Source organism: Hoplias malabaricus, chromosome 16 (assembly GCF_029633855.1).
Source record: "Hoplias malabaricus isolate fHopMal1 chromosome 16, fHopMal1.hap1, whole genome shotgun sequence".
Taxonomy (NCBI): Eukaryota; Metazoa; Chordata; class Actinopteri; order Characiformes; family Erythrinidae; genus Hoplias; species Hoplias malabaricus.
This window is the reverse complement of record NC_089815.1, coordinates 36,731,782-36,745,630: the sequence shown is the minus strand read 5'-3', so window position 1 is coordinate 36,745,630 and position 13,849 is coordinate 36,731,782.

The following is a 13,849-nucleotide window of genomic DNA, read 5'->3' as shown; positions in this document are numbered from 1 at the left end:
TCGCAAAGCTCACAAAAAAACCTCAGAGAGATCGCAAAGCTCGCAAGAATAACCTCAGAGAGATCGCAAAGCTCGCAAGAAAAACCTCAGACAGATCGCGCAGCATGCACAAAACACACAGAGAGATCGCAAAGCTCACAAGAAAAGCCTCAGAGAGATCGCAAAGCTCACAAAAAAACCTCAGAGAGATCGCAAAGCTCGCAAGAAAAACCTCAGAGAGATCGCGCAGCATGCACAAAACCCACAGAGAGATCGCAAAGCTCACAAAAAAACCTCAGAGATCGCAAAGCTCGCAAGAAAAACCTCAGAGAGATCGCAAAGCTCACAAGAAAAGCCTCAGAGAGATCGCAAAGCTCACAAAAAAACCTCAGAGAGAGCGCGCAGCCCGCACAAAACACTCAGAGAGATCGCAAAGCTCACAAAAAAACCTCAGACAGATCGCAAAGCTCGCAAGAAAAACCTCAGAGAGATCGCGCAGCATGCACAAAACCCACAGAGAGATCGCCAAGCTCACAAAAAAAACTCAGAGAGAGCGCGCAGCACGCACAAGATACTCAGAGATCGCAAAGCTCACAAAAAAAAACCTCAGACAGATCGCGCAGCACGCACAAAACACTCAGAGAGATCGCAAAGCTCGCAAAAAAAACCTCAGACAGATCGCGCAGCACGCACAAAACACTCAGAGAGATCGCAAAGCTCGCAAAAAAAACCTCAGACAAATCGCGCAGCATGCACAAAACACACAGAGAGATCGCAAAGCTCACAAAAAAAAACTCAGACAGATCGAGCAGCATGCACAAAACACACAGAGAGATCGCAAAGCTCACAAAAAAAAACCTCAGACAGATCGCGCAGCATGCACAAAACACACAGAGAGATCGCAAATCTCGCAAGAAAAGCCTCAGAGAGATCTCGCAGCACGTACAAAACACAGAGAGATCGCAAAGCTCACAAAAAAAACCTCAGACAGATCTCGCAGCACGCACAAAACACACAGAGAGATCACAAAGCTCACAAAAAAAACATCAGAGAGATGGCGCAGCATGCACAAAACACACAGAGATCGCAAAGCTCACAAAAAAAACCTCAGACAGATCACGCAGCATGCACAATACATTCAGAGAGATCGCAAAGCTCACAAAAAAAAGCCTCAGAGAGATCACGCAGCACGCACAAAACACACAGAGAGATCGCAAAGCTCGCAAAAGAACCTCAGAGAGATCGCAAAGCTCGCAAGAAACGCCTCAGAGAGATCGCGCAGCGCACAAAACACACAGAGAGATCGCAAAGCTCGCAAAAAAACACAGAGATCGCAAAGCTCACAAAAAAACATCAGAGAGATGGCGCAGCACGCACAAAACACTCAGAGAGATCGCAAAGCTCACAAGAAAAGCCTCAGAGAGATCGAACAGCACGCACAAAACACACAGAGAGATTGCAAAGCTCACAAGAAAAGCCTCAGAGAGATCGCAAAGCTCACAAAAAAACCTCAGAGAGAGCGCGCAGCCCGCACAAAACACTCAGAGAGATCGCAAAGCTCACAAAAAAACCTCAGAGAGATCGCAAAGCTCGCAAGAAAAACCTCAGACAGATCGCGCAGCATGCACAAAACACACAGAGAGATCGCAAAGCTCACAAGAAAAGCCTCAGAAAGATCGCAAAGCTCACAAAAAAACCTCAGAGAGATCGCAAAGCTTGCAAGAAAAACCTCAGAGAGATCGCGCAGCATGCACAAAACCCACAGAGAGATCGCAAAGCTCACAAAAAAAAACTGAGAGAGAGCGCGCAGCACGCACAAGATACTCAGAGATCGCAAAGCTCACAAAAAAAAACCTCAGACAGATCGCGCAGCACGCACAAAACACTCAGAGAGATCGCAAAGCTCGCAAAAAAAACCTCAGACAGATCGCGCAGCACGCACAATACATTCAGAGAGATCGCAAAGCTCGCAAAAAAAACCTCAGACAGATCGCGCAGCATGCACAAAACCCTCAGAGAGATCGCAAAGCTCACAAAAAAAACCTCAGACAGATCGCGCAGCATGCACAAAACACACAGAGAGATCGCAAAGCTCACAAAAAAAACATCAGAGAGATGGCGCAGCATGCACAAAACACACAGAGATCGCAAAGCTCACAAAAAAAAACCTCAGACAGATCACGCAGCATGCACAAAACACACAGAGAGATCGCAAAGCTCACAAAAAAAAACTCAGACAGATCGCGTAGCACGCACAAAACACACAGAGATCGCAAAGCTCGCAAGAAAAGCCTCAGAGAGATGGCAAAGCTCGCAAAAAAAACCTCAGACAGATCGCGCAGCACGCACAATACATTCAGAGAGATCGCAAAGCTCGCAAAAAAAAACCTCAGACAGATCGCGCAGCATGCACAAAACCCTCAGAGAGATCGCAAAGCTCACAAAAAAAACCTCAGACAGATCGCGCAGCATGCACAAAACACACAGAGAGATCGCAAAGCTCACAAAAAAAACATCAGAGAGATGGCGCAGCATGCACAAAACACTCAGAGAGATCGCAAAGCTCGCAAGAAAAGCCTCAGAGAGATCGCGCAGCGCACACAAAACACACAGAGACATCGCAAAGCTCACAAAAAAAACCTCAGACAGATCTCGCAGCATGCACAAAACACTCAAAGAGATCGCAAAGCTCGCAAGAAAAGCCTCAGAGATCTCGCAGCAGGCACAATATACTCAGCGAGAGCGTGCAGCGCGCACAAAACACTCAGCGAGAGCGCGCAGTTTGCACAAAACACTCAGCGAGAGATCGCAAAGCTCACAAAAAAAACTCTCAGCCAGAGTGCGCAGCGCGCACAAAACACTCAGAGAGAGATCGCAGTTAGCACAAAACACTCAGAGAGAGCTCGCAGCACCCACAAAACGCTCAGAGATTCTCATTCTATTCAATGACAGGAATAAATTTGAAGTGGGATAGTGAGATTGGGTCCCAATTTTGGCCCCAAAGTCAAAGTTTTCGAAATTGGATCCCACTTCCAATTTATTTTACTATATTGGAATATATTGGAAGTGGTATCCCATTTCCAGTTTATTTGACTTGGCTGAAATAGACTGGAATTGGGATCCCACTTCCAATTCATTTCAGCCAAGTCATGTATGTGTTTCATGGGATCCCACTTCCAATTTATTTCAGCCAAGTCATGTACATGTTCCATGGGATCCCACTTCCAATTTATTTGACTTGAATGAAATCAATTGGAAATGGGATAGTGAGATTGGGTCCAAAATTGGTCCCAATTTGACTTGGTTAGAATAGATTGGAAGTGGGATCCCACTTCCATTCTATTTGATTTGACTGGAATAAATTGGAAGTGAGATAGTGAGATTGGGTCCCAATTTGTCAATATAGGCCTCAGTTCTGGCCCCAAAATCAAAGATTTCCAAATTCCAAATAGTAAAATAAATTGGAAGTGGGATCCCACTTCCAGTTTATTTGATTTGACTGGAATAGATTGGAAGTAAGATCCCACTTGCAATTTATTTGACTTGGTTAGAATAGATTGGAAGTGGGCAAACAAAGGAAAACATTTTTCATGAATAAATTTGCTGAACATAACATACTACGCAAGATCCCAGTGACCCCATCTTCTGATATGTTGTTTGGGGGACTCAGATGATTCAGTACTCGACGCCGTGAAGTCGGTAGACCCCCCCAAGCTCAGTTTCTGGACATCCCACTCCCAATTTATTCCCATTCAAATTTCATTCATGGGTTTTGGACACCCCTTAAAAGGGTCCGAATGACCCCAAATGTTAATATGTTTATTGTGCACACCCCACGAGACAGCCTGTGAAGTTGTGTAAGCCTAACTTCAAGTCAAATATATTGGGAGTGGGATCGGTCAGTTCCGAGTCTGACGTCCCACTTCCAATCTATTGCATTCAATTAAAATACATTGGGAGTCGGATCGGTCAGTTCTGAGTCCGACGTCCCACTTCCAATCTATTGCATTCAATTCAAATACATTGGGAGTGGGATCGGTCACTTCCGAGTCTGCCGTCCCACTTCCAATCTATTGCATTCAATTCAAATACATTGGGAGTGGGATCGGTCACTTCCGGGTCCGACGTCCCACTTCCAATCTATTGCATTCAATTCAAATACATTGGGAATGGGATCAGTCAGTTCCGTGTCCGACGTCCCACTTCCAATCTATTGCATTCAATTAAAATACATTGGGAATGGGATGTCCGACGTCTGCGCCAGACTTGACTAACCCCACCCACCAGCACAAACCAGGCAAGTAGATTACACAGCGAACAGGTAAGTGATTTTAAGGATACACTTACAGATAATGGCCATTTGTTTGCCCATAGTAAGGGTGTATGTACAAAGCTTGCTCTAAGGAATATAAACATTTGTTACAGTATCAAGACTGTCTGTCAGTCTGAAATGATGAATATTTAGCACTAAATCAAGCCACTCCTACAGGCTATAAATATGTACACAGCCCCAGACTGACGGGCAAAGGGGGTGGATTATGTATAATTTACAAAAATAATTTAATTATTAACCAAAAACATGGTTACAACTTTACTTCCTTTGAAATTATGTACATTAACATAATTAACCCCGCCACAAATAAGAACACAATCTCCTTATTAAACATTTATAGACCACCAGGGCCATATTCAGAATTTATAAAAGAATTTGGTGAACTAGCTGCTAATTTAGCAGTGTCCTGTGATACGTTAATAATTGTAGGAGACTTTAACATTCATTTTGAGAAAAGTGATGATCCCCTAAAAAAGAACATTCACATAAATCATAGATACTGTTGGTTTCACACAAAATGTATCAGGTCCTACTCATTATTGTAATCACACACTAGACTTGGTTTTGACCCTGGGCACGAACATAAAAAACTTAAATATTCTCCCGCAGTCTTCCACAGTCTCAGACCACTACATAATTTCGTATGAATAGTTTAGATATAAAAAAAAATGTACATGCCCACATTACTATATAAAGCGCTCACTAACCCCATCTACTTCCCCTAAATTTACTGAAAACATCACTGATTTATTGACCTCAGTCAGTAGTCCAGCGGACCCACTGGAGCTGGACAGACTAATGGACTACTTAGATAACACACTTTGATCAACTTTAGATAGTGTAGCACCACTTAAGCGTAAAAAGCTACGACAGAAAAAACTCGCTCCCTGGTATAATGAAGAAACACTCACCTTAAAACAAACCGTAAGGAAATTAGAGCGGAAATGGCGGTCGACTAAACTGGAAGTATTTCACTGTGCCTGGAAAAACAGCCTTATCGAATTTAGAAGGGCGCTCGTCAATGCACGTTCAGCACATCTGGCCTCACTGATTGAAAATAATAAAGACAATCCTAGAGCACTCTTTAATGTAATCTCTAAACTTACAAACAATCGGGCAGCTACTGATACACAGATCCCAGCTGTTCACACCAGCAATGCTTTTATGGACTTTTTTAACAATAAGATTGAACATATTAGACAAACAATATACTAAATCCAGCCTGTCTGTCATCTGGTGTGGATGATATAGAACAAAACAGAGAAGGACGACTAGAGGACTTTGACCCACTACCACAGCTAGAATTGGATTGACCTGTTTGTATGACCTGCACACTTGATGCAATACCAACAAAACTATTTAAAGAAGTATTACCAGTCATAATCAATCCCCTTTTAACAATCATAAATTCGTCCCTTATACTGTATGTGATCACGTACACAAAGCATTTAAACTAGCAGTTATTAAACCCCTGATCAAGAAACCGAATCTTGATCCTAGTGTACTATCCAATTACAGACCTTCTCTTCATATTTAAGATCTTAGAAAAAGTTGTGGTCCAACAACTTCCCTCATACTTGCATAAGAATAACATATATAAAAAATTTCAATCTGGTTTTAGGCCACACCATAGCACCGAAACGGCTTTAGTTAAGATAGCAAACAACCTTCTTCTCACCTCTGATCGAGGCTGCGTATCCATGCTAGTTCTACTCGACCTCAGTGCAGCTTTTGATACAAGTGATCATACTATTCTGCTAGAAAGATTAAAAAACATGGTTGGAATAACAGGAACGGCCCTATCATGGTTTAAGTCTTATCTCAAGGATCGCTACCAGTTTGTAAAAGTAAATAATGTTTCTTCTTTGTAAGAAAAAAATGAGATCTGGAATTTCCCAAGGCTCCATTCTAGGACCTTTACTATTCATATTATAAATGCTGCCACTGGGCAGAGTTATTAGCAGGCATGGCATTACCTTCCACAGTTACACAGATGACACACAGTTATACATATCAGCCAAACCAGATGACAAACCTACACTAAAGAAAATGGAGGACTGTGTTAAAGAAGTGAAGCATTGGATGTCATACAATTTCCTTCTGCTAAACAGCGACAAAACCGAGGTTCTCCTTCTAGGTCCAAAACCTGTTATAAATAAGGTATCAGACTTAATACATAATTTTGACTTCCCTGTTCTCCCTAGCTCATCAGCTAAAAATCTGGGTGCCATAATTGATTCAGATCTATCATCATGATCAGCATATAGGTAAAATTACAAAAACAGCTTTCCTACATCTTCGGAACCTCGCTAAGTTAAGAAATTCCTTATCCCACCCAGATGCAGAAAAATTTGTTCACGCTTTTATTACATCAAGATTAGATTATTGCAATGCACTTTTATCAGAATGCTCCAGCAGAAACTTGAGTAAACTCTTTCTCCTACAAAGCCCCTCGGCTCTGGAACAATCTTCCAGCTAGTGTCCGGGACGCAGACACAGTCACTATGTTTAAGTCTAGGCTCAAAACACACTTGTTCAGTTTAGCCTTTGGCAACTAACCTCTGTCTAGTTTAAGGTTGTCATTTCAGGAACTCATGGACATGGGGAATCAGGGTAAACGCGGATGATGTGCTCACAATTTCTCTTTTTTGGAGCTGAAAGACGTCCTTGCCTGAGCTCCTTCTGGTTTCCCTCCTCCCAGTCTGTTACAGTCAGATCCGTCACATGCTCTTTTTCTCTGCTGCACTCAACTAAACTAACCGCTTCCCTTTACTGTTTTCTGAGAAAATGGTGGCCCACTGATGGAAGATTGTTTGCTGGATTCTCCTGCGGCCCAGACCAGACCAGACCAGCTGCTCACCTCCATCTACTGCTGCCAGCCTCTGACCACTCACCATGATCAACTACACTGAAGTAGAAATGGACTCAGATTAGCAACATTGACTGATTCTTCCAAATCTGATGCACTATTATTATGCCCCAAGATTGATGTCACTATTATGATTATTATCATTATTATTATTATTATGTAGCATAATGACAATTCATTGGTGATCATTTAAAATTCAATCTATAGTTTGATCAGAGGAGGATGGGTCTCCTTTGTGAGTCTTGGTTCCTCCCAAGGTTTCTTCCTCCAGCCTTGAGGGAGTTTTTCCTTGGCAGTGTCGCCTTCCGCTTGCTCGCATTGGGCTTTGTTTTAAATGTTCTGTTCTGAAACTGTGAAGCTGCTTTGTGACAACGTCAGTTGTAAAAGGCGCTATACAAATAAAGTTGATGTTTGGATGTCTTTTCAACTTTAATCCAGAGTTTATTGGATGACATTTATGTACGTGATTTCCACATTGAAATAACGGCTTTAAAAGGACGTCTTTAATGTGACTTAGTTAGTCGTCTTTTCAACGTCAGTGTTTCATTTTCATTTTCAACCTTAAAAAAACGTTGATTAGACCACAGTCAAGTACATTATTTCAACATTGAATCAACGGCTAAATGTTTACTGGGATTGCAGTTAGCACACTACACTGATCAGAGAATTTTATTAAACACATATGGAAACATTCAGTGTCATGCTGAAGGGAGGAGATTGTTATTTAAGTTTAAGTGAAGACGACTGGACTGGAACGACAGCTCTAAAATGAATGAACTCTGAGTGAGAAACCGGAAGGTGGCAGAAGAGAACTGATGTAAAAACACAGAAGAAGAAGACGATGAAGCTACGCACTCTTTTCAGTGACCGCGGCACGCGAGCAGCTCTCACCAGCCTCAGGGAACAGCTTCATCCCATAAATATGTCAATTTAACCTTCTATTTTTGGATACATATGTATTTTGGTATCGCCCAAATGTAGTCAACATCGTTAATGTTATGTACGTTATTCTATCAACTGCTATATGGTACATACGTAATATTGAACCGTTTTTTTTTTTTGTTTGTTTGTTTTTTTTCCAAATGACAAACTTTAGCTAACCTGTTTAACTCTAGCTAGCTCTTTTTTCCCCTCTGACATAGAAAACATTTAAATGACATGACAATCGCTCATACATGAGTATTTTAATTTGAGTAATTATGTGGTTTGATGGCGAATTTTACAAGACGATGTGAGCATTTTTTATGTCACAGAACCGCTTCCCTCAGTATAAGAAATAAAATAAGAAATAAAACTGCTTAAACATATTAAGAAGACATAAAGTAGTAGCTACGTGGGTTAAAATACATTCTCAATCTCAGTGCTGGTTTTTTGGTGTAAAGTAATATTTTGAATATATAATTTCACATACACTCATTTTTTGTTAGTGAGTAGCAGTGAGTTTTGGCTGGTGATTAATGGGTTGCAGAAGGTTATATGAAAGCTATAGAAGCTTATTTACTGAGAGAAAAAAATAAACAAAAGCACGTGAAGTAGTTTATTTTTGGAGCTGTGAAGTTAGTACTTTTTTTTCAAAATTAACTATGAACATGAACTAATTCATTTTCTTTATGTAATTATGTAAAGATGGACTGTAGTAAAAAAAAATGAGTAGGGCAGTGAAAAATGGTGGGCAGGGAGAAAAGCAAATAGGAGGTTAATTTAAGTTATTTAGATGAGATCTTTAGCATCAGTTGTAGCATAATCGTTTGTACTATAACCTCATAATCTTTTACATTTGAAGTTCTGTAGTTAATGAATTTGCATGCATAAGCAGTTTACAGTTACTCAGGAACAAGGCGTACAAAACTCAAAGAGCACGCACAGAACTCGTGCAGCTGGCGCACAAAACTCAGAGAGCATGCGCTGAACTCAGCGCTCACGCACAAAGTCATGGAGCACAAATGTCAGAGCTGGATTTTTTGTTTGCAAGTTATAAGTTTTACATTTGAGATGAATTTTTTTTGTGCATTCTTTTTGGCACAAATCAGATTCCATACAGGATTCACTAAAAATAATCAACAAGTTTGCGTCACCATTTGGAATGCTGCGGATGCTTTGAGAATTAAGAATAGGCTTGCGCAACATTTTGAAAGATTCCGGATGCGCTAAAAAAAAAAAAAAAACATCTAGCAAGGTAGAGGTAGAAGTCTGAGACGGTCAAAAATTTAGTATAAAAAAAAAAACACAAAGGGGTACCCTTTATTATTTTTTTTTTGGGGTGAAAACTGTGACCTCCTCAGATCTTCTCCAAACCCACACCGTGTGTCAGGGAAGTCCTGACAAAGACAGTGGTGTGGTTATTTTCGCTCTACCATATCCCAAAGCTGAGATATGGAGACCTCTTCTAGTCCATAAAATGTATAACTGTATATATCAAGATGGGATTCCTATTTCCAGTCAAGCTAGGTAAACACATGAGTAGAGGGTAACCTTTAAGTTTTACGTTTGATGTTAATTTTTTTTTGTGCGATTCTTTTTGGCACCAATCAGGTTCCATACAGGATTCGCTAAAAATAAACAAGCTTGCGTCACCACTTGGATCGCTCCGGTTGCTACGAGAATTGAGAATAGTCTCGTGCAGCTTTTTGGAACCTTCAGCACATGCTAAAAATAAACAGCATGCTCACGTCATCATTTGGAACGCTCCGGTTTCTACAAGAATTAAGAACAGGTTTTGCAGCTTTTTGGAATCTTCAGGATGCGCTAAAAATAAACAGTAGGCTCACGCCACCCTTTTTAACGCTCCGGTTGCTACGAGAATTAAGAATTGGCTCTCGCAGCATTTTGGAATGTTACAGATGTGCTAAAAAAAAATAAAGATTAGGCTCACGCCTCTTTTGTAAATGCTCCATGTGCTGAGTGAAGTATAGAATAGGCTTGCACAGCTTTTTGGAACCTTCAGGATTCCAAGGATTATGGAATCAGATTTGTGCCAAATATGAAACGCTCCATGGCTTTAGTGTGTGAGTTCTGAGTTCTGCGTGTGCTCTCTGAGTTTTGTGCACAAGCAGCACGAGTTCTGTGCACGAGCTCTCTGAGTTTTGTACACTGGATCCTTGAGTTTTGCAAGCAGTTTTGGCAAAAAGCTCTCGTGTGGGCGGGTTTTCTCAGGGGTACCTTCCCATTGGCTAATGAGTTTTTGAGTGACAACTCAGTGCCCAAGGCATTTTGGACTACACATGCGTACACCTACTTGCAGCTCAGCAGCGGAGAGACAGGAAAGATTTTAACATTAAAGAGTGAACAACTTTACACACACAAATTCTCTTTGTACTTTACTGTTTTAAAACGATGAAATACCTGCAAACTTCGACAATCAATGCAGATATTGAGGTAATGTTCTGTCTAAAACAAAGCATTAAAGATTTTACTGTGAGTACAAACCTGTTTGTCCCTCATTACCAGATACTGATCTGAGGTAAATGCACACCGAGGTCTGTTTACTCAGGATGAACCAGAATAAATGAGCACTTATTTGTTTATTTGTAAATTATTATTCATGAGTGCTTGAGCCCCTGTTCAGAAACCTATTGTGTACTAACATAGTGGTTCTTCGCTTTTCCATAATCACTGTTAGATGGTTTAAATGCCCAAATTTTATTTTGAAGATCACAGTTTTGAACAAATGGCATATGTGCATTTTGTTACAGGAGGTCTCAGAGAAAAGAGAAACATCACAGACAAGAGTGTTCCTGCTCCTTTAATGAATACAAATTTGCTTAATATCTAGCTCACACATTACTTCCTGGAAAACACCAGATGTAAAGTTTGAACCACAATCTGATTGAATCTCACGAGGCAGCCCACACCGAGAAAAGAACTGAAACAAACACTCAATTATAGTTCTTGCCTTAATGTTTCTCGAGGGTACAGCCTCCGGAAATCTAGTACACACATCCAATATTGTGAACAGATACTTATAACCCTTTTTTGTCTTGTGCAAAGGTCCAACACAATCTATCGTCACTCGCAAAAATGGAGAGTACACAATGGTGCACAAGGCACTTTCTGATTTGGCTTACCGGCTAGCTGACAAGCATGACATGTCCGACAGTAGGAGATTACATCTCGATGCATCTTCGGCCAATAAAAATAACGCAAGACTCTCTCTTGGGCTTTACGAATACCCACATGCCCTGCCATGGGTGCTTCATGTGCCAAGCGCAACACTTTCAACCTAAAACTCTTCAGCAACACAATCTGCTCCACAACACTCCAATCTTCAACAGCAGGATGATAAGGAGGCCTCCACTTCCGCATAAGCACTCCCTGATGCATATAGAAGACCTCTGCCGACTCCTCTGTCTCCTCCCGTGTACCAGCCCCCTTACACAATGAGGCCAACTCAGGGTCCTCCTTGAGCTCCTTGATTAAGGTTTCCCTATTAAACTGAGCTGCATCTGATTAACCTAGTTTTCCAAAGAAGGTATCTCCAAGCTCAAATGCTGCCTCCTCCAGCCCTCTCTGTGGAACCACCCCCTTGGGGCGAGACTGGGCACGGGTAACGACACAGGTTGAAAACACCTCAGGATACTCCCTGGCCAAAGCCTCTGTTTCTGGTACCTCACATGGCATGTGACTAATTAAAGGGGTTACCGAAACTTGAACCCCAGCAAGATCATTCCCCAATAGCATAGAAACTCCAGGGACTGGTAATGATGGCACTACTGCTACATTAACATAGCCATTTACCAAGTTAGAGGTTAGGTACACTTTATGCAATGGCATGGCACCAAACAAACTTCCCACACCCTGAAGCAACACTGAAGAGTCATTGAAACTGGCTAATCACGAACCCCTTGTAACAACAAGGACTGAACTGCACCAGTGTCCCTGAAAATTTTAATTTTGGTTTCTGGCTCCCCAGAACCAATGGACACTGTACAGCAGGAGACAAACCCATCATACAGAGAGGGGGTTATTTCAGACTCAGGATCCACACAACTAATAGTCCTCTCTGAACCAACTACCAATGCCACAGATTTTGAAGAGTCAGTATAAGACCCACGTCTGCACTTCTGCAGAACTGGACAACCTGATTTTATATGGCCAGGTTTTCTACAATAATGGCAGATTATTTCTCCCGAGGGAGTAGAATTTACAGGTTTTTGAAGTTGACTATGAGGTTTAGAGCCAGATGGCCCTTCCCTATGACTTTTAGTCTCTGCTGATTTAACCTCTATATTAGCCTTTCTCCAACCACTGATCTCTCTTTCACTCTCGACTCCTTATGGGTAAATTCGTAAGTATCTGCCATCATAGCAGCCTTTTTAACTTCAGTCGCCCCATGCTCCTGAATGTACACTTCCTAAAGAACAGGTAGACTATTTTTAAACTGTTCCATAAGAACAAGCTGTTTTAAATCTGCAAAAGTATAAACTTCACATGCTTTCGTTCAAACACTGCCTCCTGCTGCCTAGCTACATCCAAATAGGTTTCCGCTAGCTTACGTCTAAGAGAACGGAATTTGTGCCTGTAAGTTTCTGGCACAACTTCATAGGCATTCTTCACTGCCGTTTTCACCGTGTCATACTCCATGGAGTGTGCAGAATTCAAAGCTGCATAAGCCTCCCGAGCTTTCCCCTACAGGACACTCTGAACCAAAACGGTCCAACAATTCTCCAGCCAAGCTAATTCCGTGGCTATATTCTCAAAGGCATCAAAAAACACATCTACCTCGTCTTCCTGAAATTTTGGCATTAGATGTAGACATTTGGATACATCAAACCGAGTCTCATGTCTGCGCTGTTGTTGACTCTCCATCTGCGAGAGTTTAACCTTCTCCAACTCAATCTTAGCTAACTCCAGCTCCCGCAAACTATCCTTCTCCTTCTCTCGCCTACCCTTCTCTGCTTGTTCCCTAGCCAATCTTGCCTCAATGATGGAGTCACTCAAACCTAGGGACTGAGCAAGGATCTACTATCTTAATTTTATTCAACTCTGAATCTACCTCAATCTCATAATATTCAGCAAGCTGGAGCAACTGAGGCTTCTTTAATTTTATCCAGTCCGTTGTCTGCAGATGGGCTTGGATAAAACTTTCCGGATCAAACTGAGACATTTTTGGGAAAAAATTAAAAAAATACCAAAAGCCCCCCAGCCGAAATGAGGACAGACCAGAGACCCCTAACTCTAAGGCTACTAAAATTCAAACACCAAGAGGTAACCTATATTCCCCTATTGGCCTAAAATCCCTAAGTACCACCAAAGTATGACTACAAAACTAAAAGTACTTGACAATTTTGGCCACCTTACCTCAAGTCCTCTCATAGGACTTCTGAAAGAACACATACAACTCAAGAAGCCCCAAGTAGGCCACAATTTCCAACAGGTATTTTTGAGTCAAATCAACACCACCAAATCAGATTTCCTGAGAACTCAACCAAACATACCCAATTACCAAAGGTCTAGACTGTATACAATCAAGCAACTCTGCAATCCAATACCCACCTTAGCAAACAGCTAACCTCAACAGAGCACAAAACTATCAAGTTACAATCACACAGCCAACAATTAGATCACGAAAATAAGGTGTTGAAATCTATTGTGATGAAATGAGAACTTGGGAGGGTTCACTCTTCTTACCTAAAGATCCTCGAAGAACCCAAGCGCTGACTCCATGGTCG